This window comes from Bos taurus, chromosome 20 (assembly GCF_002263795.3).
Source record: "Bos taurus isolate L1 Dominette 01449 registration number 42190680 breed Hereford chromosome 20, ARS-UCD2.0, whole genome shotgun sequence".
NCBI lineage: Eukaryota > Metazoa > Chordata > Mammalia > Artiodactyla > Bovidae > Bos > Bos taurus.
Genome location: NC_037347.1, coordinates 50,700,398 through 50,709,605, shown reverse-complemented (window position 1 = coordinate 50,709,605; position 9,208 = coordinate 50,700,398).

Below are 9,208 nucleotides of genomic sequence, written 5' to 3'. Positions count from 1 at the left end.
AGTGCCAGTGCTAAATTGATAGCATATTTTCTCTCTCTTCATATGCCTCCCCATAGGAATTTCACCTACTCTCATATATTGAAATATTATTTCAAACAGATTATATATCTATATCTGCTCTTTAAGCTCTGGATTATTTCCTTTCCATTTTCTACAGAATGTCTGATATCTCTCCATGAATATACCCAGGAAACCTGGGTTCAGTCCCTGGGTTGGAAAGATACCCTGGAGAAGGGAATGGCGACCTATTACAATATTCTTGCCTGGAGGAGTCGATGGACAGAGGAGCCTGGCAGGCTATAGTTCAGGAGGTCGCAAAGAGTTGGGCACGACTGATCAACTAACACAAAAGATAATACGGGCTAAAACAAACTCACCCCATGCACATTCATGCAAGAAATCAGTATTTCTTTATCATCTATTGCTCAAATCTCAGAGTTGTCTTGAACTATTCCTCTTATTTATTTCTCTCTTATAATTTAGTTCCCCAGATATCAAAACTCTCATATTCTATCTGAAATATGACTTATATTCAATGCCTCTTTTCTATCATTGCTGCAGATCAGTATTTACACTTCATTTTATGAATTGCTATATAATTTTACAACTCCTAACGTTACTCACCATCTCAGGCCTTCAGCTGATTGAGTCAGGACCACCTATGGTAGGGAGGGCAATCTGCTTTATTCAATCTACAGATTTAGATATTAATTTCACCCAGACATTCCCTCACAGACAGGCTCTGAACAATATTTGACCCACTACTGGGGCACTCCTCAGCATAATCAAGTTTACTGTGATAAAATTAATCATCACAATCCCTTTTTGACCAGGGCAAGACATTAGAGACATTGGCCATCTTCACCCAGTGGCAGCAGGCAATGGCATCAGGGAGGAAATTTTACTTTCTATTGCAAAAAGATTATGCCATTTCAGGATCTAAAACCAGAGGTCAGGAAGAAAGGGCTCTCTCCAGATCCATAGACTGCTGACTGCCAAGCCTGTTCCTTGAAGAAAGTTCTGGATAGCAGCACACTGGGTTACAACGAAGATAAAACAAAACCCTAAAAGACTGAGATTAAAATGTTAGGATTCAAGTTCTCCATCTACCATAATAACTGACTATATTGTTTAAACTGTTGTCATTCCTGCTTCAAATAGTTAGCTACTAAGGTAAATACATCAGTTTTAAGCAAAATTCAAACCACCAAACAATAAGCAACTTCTTTCTGTGAAACACATCTCGCAGGAATGGAATGAAACTGTACTTTGAAAATAACTCATATTTATTCCAGGAAGAAAATAATTATAAGAACATATATATTTTTTCATTTTATCCTGATTCTGCTTTTTCATATATTTAACTTCCACATTAACCTAGATGAATTTTATATGGAGTCATTTGAAAGAAAAAACAAAAAATTAGCTTTAAAGAGCATTAAAATATACTGGCTTCAGATGTTTTTAGAAGGGCAGAATTTTAAAATGTCTAACATTTTACTAAAAGCATAGCTGCATTCTTTCTTTGAAGGAACTTGACCCAATAGAAATACCTGCCTCATTAAAATGCTCAGTTTGCTAAGTTTGAACTTTAAAGTGCAATTTCTTTCCAAGTGAAAAAAAAAAGGCCATATTTAACAGTTTAAATTGAACTTTTCCAAAAATGACAGAATGGATTTCCTAAGCCATCTTAAACTAACAGTCGTGAAAATAAAAATACACTTTAAAATTCAAAGTTGTATCACCAGTAAAGATAACTTTGGGATAACTATACCTTTTTAATAATATTTATACATATGCAAATGAAATAGTAAATTACTTTTTTCAAATCTTAGTTACTCTCTGTGTTAATCCATAAGTATATTAATTATTAAAGTGTCAAAGCAATTTTTATATGTTTTTACTTCTGAACAGCTGCTATAAATCTCAACTAATTTTTTTGAAAATTATATTCCTTATTAGAGAACTTTAATATTTCTTCTGGAGTCGTTATTACACGTATCAACACATTCATCTCACAAATGCTTTTGTGTTTGTGTGTGTTTTGGAAACTTTCTCCAAATAGTTAAATACTCCCTTCTTTATCATCTTTTGCTGCCCACTTTTTACCTTCAAAAGGGCTGAACATAATGTGCTAAAGACTAATATTATAATTCAATTTTATTTTTCTGTCAAATCATAAAATGCTCTGTAAAATCATTTTTGGAATGTCAGGTTTTTTAGTTGGGTAAGGATGGTTACAGATGCAATGATGCCATCTTAGTGTTTATCTCTTCTTTAGCTCTTTTCATATGTTTCATCTTACCTTCCTATAATCAAATGATACATTAGAAATAGCCTAGAAATTATGATTGAGTCCCTTCACTGCTCATTTGAAACTGTTACATTGTTAATAAGCTATATCTTAATAGAAACTGTTTTTGGTGTTAAAAAGTCAAAATTAAATTTAAAAAAGACAGCATTACTTAGTTTAATTAAATAAAAATGAAAAGGGAAACATTAATTTTTTAAAAAGAGAAATATCCTAGAAAACTACAAAGGAAAATAAATGAATTGCACGCTTTATTTTTAAATACTTTGAATTTGAATGTCTGTTGTAGCCATCATTTTTTTTAACCTGATCTACTGAATATGCCCTTTAAACCTCAATGTATTCATCTGTAAAACACGGGACGTACCTGGTGGGAGGTGAATATCACTTTGTGTTTAGAATATTATTTCCCAGATGGCACTAGTGGTAAAGAATCCACTTGCCTATGCATAGGATATAAGAGATGTGGGTTCAATCCCTGGGTCAGGAAGATGCCCTGGAGAAGGGCATGGCAACCCACTCCAGTATTCTTGCCTGGAGAATCCCATGGACAGAGGAGCCTGGCAGACTACAGTCCATAGAGTCACAAAGAGGACATGACTGAAGCGATGCAACACACATGGGTGCATATTCTAATGTATAACAGATTGTGCAAAAATATGTACAATATTAGTTATATTTTATTGAAATAATTATACATATTATCGTGAGTGTATATGATCAAATACAAATACAGATAAGAGTAACAGCTCATATAAATCAGCATGGAATGTGAGAGGTCCAACAACCAACATAAAAAATGTCATTTTTTTTAATTTTCAAAAATTTTATAATTGTCTAAAATAAAAGAACACTATAAGTACACGCAGGTATAAACATCTATGAATGTAACAAATTGCCTTAATTTTAAATAAATTTTCAGTTATCTTCTACATTTTCTATCTTAAAGAAATACTCATTTCAAATCAAATCTGAACTATTCAATAAATACGACTAGGGCAAATTGTCATTGTCTGTAAAAAATAATAATAATAAAGTTAGATAATGACCTCAAAAAAAAAAAAAAGAAATACTCAGAAATTTAAATATGAGAGCTAACCATAATGCTATAAATACACTTATTTCTACTCCTTCCTGAAACACTAATAAAATGAATGTTAAACAAAAACATACACCTCAAAAGTTATAACAGACAGAAGAGAAAACAGTAAAACTATGGCATACTAGAAAGCTTCCCAGGTAGAGATAGTGGTAAAGAACCCGCCTGCCAATGCAGGAGAAATGAGATGTGAGTTCAATTCCTGGGTCAAAAGATCCCCTGGAGGAGGGCATAACAACCCTCTCCAGTATTCTTGCTTGGAGAATCCCATGGACAGGGGAGCCTGGTGGGCTACAGACCAGTCCATAGCGTGGCAAAGATTCAGACACAGCTGAAGCGACTTATCACATAGCACACACTTAGCACAGAGATTTGGGGCAGTGATAAAGGACTTAGAACAGTGAACAATAATGCTGAGTTTTCAGGTACAGATGCCAAGAGGAAGTCCAGTTCATACCAAATAATTCATGAAAGATTCAGAAATGAAGGCTAGTAGTACTTGTGAATGTAAGAAGACACATAAGTATAAAAATAGGAAGACTGGCTGAAAGTCTGTATGAAAAGCAGCTAGACTCCAAATTCCCTGGGAGCTCCTGTGTGAACAGGAAACAGCTTTCTTCCCATCATGACTAACAGCATGAGACTTCACGACAGAGGGTCTCTGGATTCAGGGCTACAGGCAAGCCTGAGGATAAGGTTGCTCTCCCAAGATTGGGGTTAGGAGGCTCTCTGGAATACTATGAAGTGTGCAAATGGGTCAGTAGCTCAGGGACTATTAGAGACGAACCACACGAAGCTGTATAATAAGACAGAGGAATTAAGAGCAGGCAGAAAAAGGAGAGAACACGTTAATTGTGATAGCTCAAACACATTTTGGCCAGACTTCTGACCCCCAGTTGCGCCCAATCACATGTGTAAATTCTCAAAGCTTCTTTGTTCCTATTAAAAGGATTTTACCTGTAATACCATGGCACATGTAGGAAGGCAGTTTACAGTCTGATTAGTCTCGTCCAACTCTTTGAACCTCAAAGACTATAGCCTACCAGGCTCCTCTGTTCATGGGAGTCTCCAGGCAAGAATACTGGAGTGGATTGCCATTCCCTTCTCCAGGGGATCTTCATGACCCAGGGATCAAATTTGGGTCTCCTGCATTGCAGGCTGATTCTTTACCCTCTGAGCCACTGAGGAAACCCCCTGATTCACTTTGGGATAATTCTGATGATCAAATGATAGATATCTTATACTTCATCATGCTATGCAATATTTTCAGAGTTGTTAATAAGAAAAAATCAGCAATTTATGAAAAATCTGTTTTCAATCAATCTAGGATATTCCAAATTAAAAAACAACAAGGTCTCCCAGAGCTTGAAAAGAATTTATTCAAGCTCTAATTCTGCTAATTTAAATTTCTGCTGAATTAAGGCTTGATTTAATTTCACCATGGGGAAGTACAGATCTAGCTTTGACTTTTAAATCTATGGTTTGCTAAGTTCTTCTTACACATAACTTTTTTGATGACTTCTGGATTTACAGAGTCTGAGATGTGAATTGATATTAATATGGTATAACTAAAACGTGGAACTGATCCCCAAAAGTGTTAGAATTGATGGAAATTGTAAAAGTAATGCTTGAAAGTTCTTGCACCATTGTTATATTGATTGTGACATATTTGTAACACATGAACAGTCATATTTTTTAGAATATCAAATGATAAACATACCATAGTCATTGTATAGTACCACTATTTCATTCAATAATAAAAACAACTTTTGTCAGGTCTCCTGCATTGCTGGCAGATTTTTTACCATCTCATCCACCAGGCAAGCCCTTGTCAAAATATAACTTTTTTAATGAAGAAAGCACTGTGGTTTTGAAGAGAAAAACTTCAAAATCAAGAGACCTGTTTTTGTATATTTCTTATAGACTTGCTACTTGACCTTGAATAAATCATTAAATCTATCATGAAATTTGCTTATCCAAGTGCAAGTGATATGGTTAGATCTTATCCATGCTTTTTACTTAAGTAATTAATTCATTAAATAAACCCCATGTGGAAAGTCCAACAAATAAAACAGATCAAAGCATATATTCCTTCCACTGAAATGAGGTTTGATTAAGAATTCAAGTATAATAGCCCCTGTAGTTATTCCAAGGGTGTCGAGCAGAGTTGAAAACTTCTGTATTATTAAGATATTTCAAGAATTTTGAGAAAGAATAAAAACTCAATAAAGTCGATGGGTTAAATATAAAGGAATTTTGGATGCTCATTTGTTAGGGTAACATATATTTTCATGTATGTATATAAATTTAAAAAATATATACACATATGATATATATATATATATACTTCTCATATTTGAAGTTTTAGAAGTTCTAGTCCTTGTTTTTGTGAAGCTTTCTTGAATACATTGCATAAAATTTGCAATAAAAGCTCTTGCTTGACCAATTATGCTTATGTTTTAAACATGTCTTGAACTATTAAAACATTTTTTTTTTAATTGTGGATTTCAAGATTTCTGACAAAGCATTGAGTAGATGGCCCAAGCATATGCTCTCACATCAAGGAGCAGAATCTAGTTTGTCTCAAAGACTCAATTTGACTGATAGGTTGCTGTGGAAGTGGTGCTCTGGGACTTCTGGACAGTACCTGAAGGGAAGCGACAGCCTCTGGTTCTTCTTGAAGATCTGCTGCCATGCTAGGAGAACGCCCATGCTAGACTACCAAACAAGGAAACGCCTCACGGAGACAGACACTATGTGAAGGAAAGGATTTCAGACTCATGAGTGAAGACAGGACCCCATGAAACAGAAAATGCACATGACAGCATCCTGCTAAAATGGTAAAAATTGTAATTCTTACGTGAACTTGTTTAGATTAAGCCCAGATATCTGGCTAAACATTATTTCTGAGCATCTATGTGAGAATTTCTGGAAGACAGTAGCAATGTTTTTCTCAGTAGGCAGGTCTTAGTTTAAAAAAAAATTAACTTTATTAAGGGGTAACGGAAATGTAATTGTATAAGTGTACAAAATGATGATTTGATAGACATATATATTTTAAAATGATTACAGGATCAAGATAATGAGCACAGCCATCACCTAATATAGTTAACTTCCCTTTCTTTTTTTTTTTAATTTTATGTGGTGAGAATGATTAGATTTCAGCATCTCACCACCTCACAGATGTATGGAGAGAGTAACAAGGAATCTTATAATACCACATGTAAAATAGATAGCCAATAGGAATTTGCTGTATGACTCATGAAACTTAAACAGGGGCTCTGTGACAATCAGAAGGGTGGGATGAGGAGGAAGATGGGAGGAAGGTTCAGGAGGGAGGAGATATGCGTGAACGTACCTATGGTTGATTCTTGTTGATGTATGGCAGAAGACCACAAAATTCTGTGGTTTTCAGAACATTCAGAAGACTAAGATCATTCAATTAAAAAAAATATATATATATATATATATTTTAGCATCTCTCAAGGACAGGTTTCTTCCATAATCCAAAAATAAAGCATTCCTATGAAACCATTGATAAGCCTAAGTAGAGTAAAGTGAACAGGCAATTATCTTAGGACTCATCATCCTAACAGACCACAAAAGAAATCAGAATAAAACACAGAGGCTCATGGACACAGTTCAAAGTCATGGCAGCTTGATGTTGAGATGCTGAGTGTGGTTCCCAGAGAAGAAACTTGGTGGTGCCATTCTTGTGGCTCTGAGTGCTCACTATTTTTACTTTTCAACCTTTATCCTAAAAGCATAAATCCTCTTCAGATTTATTTTGGTTAGCCAAAACAAGTACTAACATAGATAGCTCATGAAAGTGAAATGATCTAAACAGAACTTTTACAAGGTAGGGGATAGTCCATGGGGTCACAAAGAGTCGGACATGACTAAGTGAGTGAACTGAACTGAACCTGTATATAATATTGTATTATAAACTATAGTCACTATGCTGTACATTAGATTATTTTTAATTAATTAAATTAATTAATTAATTTATTTTTGGGTACACTGGATCTTCATTGCTGCACATGGGCTTTCTCTAGTTGTGGTGAGTGGGGGCTACTCACCCTTGTAGTGTGTGGGCTTCTCATTGTAGCTAGCGGTTTCTCTGATTGTGGACCGCAGGCTCTAGAACATAGGCTCAGTAGTTGTGGCACATGGGCTGAGTTGCCCCATGGCATTTGGAATTTTCCTGGACTAGAGGTCAAACCTGTGTCCCCTGCATTCGGCAGATTCTTAACCACTGGACCACCAGGAAGTCCCATTAGATTCTTAAAAGATATTCTTATAACTTAAAATATGTAACCTTTGACCAACGTCACCTATATTCTCATTTTCCCCAGCCCTGGAATCAGGAGACTCAGTAAAGCACATTGACTTTTTTTTTTTAATATTGGTGGGCACCATCCAATCCATTGAGTGTCTAAATGGAGCAAAAGACAATAGAAGAAAGAATTCACCCCCTTTTCTGCCTGACTGAATGAGCTGAGACATGGGTCATCTCCTGACCTCAGGCTGAGACTTATACCATTAGCTCCTCTGTTCTTAGGCTCTCAGACTGGGACTGAAAGACGTCAGTGAATTTCCTGACTCTCTATAGTTTACAAATGGCAGGATGTGGGATGTCTCAGTCTCCAAAATCATAATCCAACCCCTCATAATAAATCTCTTCTTATGTATATAAAAATTCTATCAGTTCTGTTTCTTTGAACAACCCTAAGACATCTGCCCTTTAAGAAATAATAAAGCAATGCTGTTTTTTAAAGCATTACATTTTGGGATGGTTTGTTAAAGGGCATTAGATGACTAAAACATGGTAATTAGTGGTAACATAACCAAAGGATACTGAACAATTTTTGTTAAAAATTAATGCAGTATAATCGAATTACCACTTTAATGACTTATGATACATATTGTATGATTCTTTAAACTAGACCATTTTAACACTCCTACTGTATTTTTAGCTATCATAAACTCATTATTTTTAGACTAACATTTATTAATTAATAAATTTCAAATGAGTTGTCTATAGATTCAAAATATGAATTTATTTCATATCACTATTGTATATTTGAGATAAAAGTGTTGTAAAAATCATGAATTAAAAACCTTAAATTTGGTACTCTTAAAGTGAAATAAAATTATACATTAATTTTAATTTTAAACTAAAGTTTAAAATAATTTAATTTTAATTAATTAATTTTAATTACTTTCTACATTAATTATAATTTTTAAATTATACATTAGATAGGCAAGCCTTAGTTGGTAATATGTTGTAATTCTCCAAGGGAAATATAAGCTTATATGTTCCCAGAAATTATTTTACCACACAGTGCTTTCTTACTAATTCTCCTACAGACAATAGAGCAACATCAATAACTGTCAAGAAGCAACAGAAAAAACTGGACATGGAACAACAGACTGGTTCCAAATCAGGAAAGGAGTACATCAAGGCTGTATATCGCCACCCTGTTTATTTAACTTATATGTAGAGTACATCTTGAGAAAAGCCAGGCTGGATGAAGAACGAGCTGGAATCAAGATTGCCAGAAGAAATAGCAATAACCACAAATGACATGACCCTTATGGTAGAAAGCGAAGAAGAACTAAAGAGCCTCTTGATGAAAGTGAAAGATGAGAGTGAAAAAGTTGGCTTAAAGCTCAACATTCAGTAAACTAAGATCATGGCATCTGGCCCCATCACTTCATGGCAAATAGATGGGAAAACAATGGAAACAGTGAGACTTTATTTATTTATTTATTTTTGGCTCCAAAATCACTGCAGA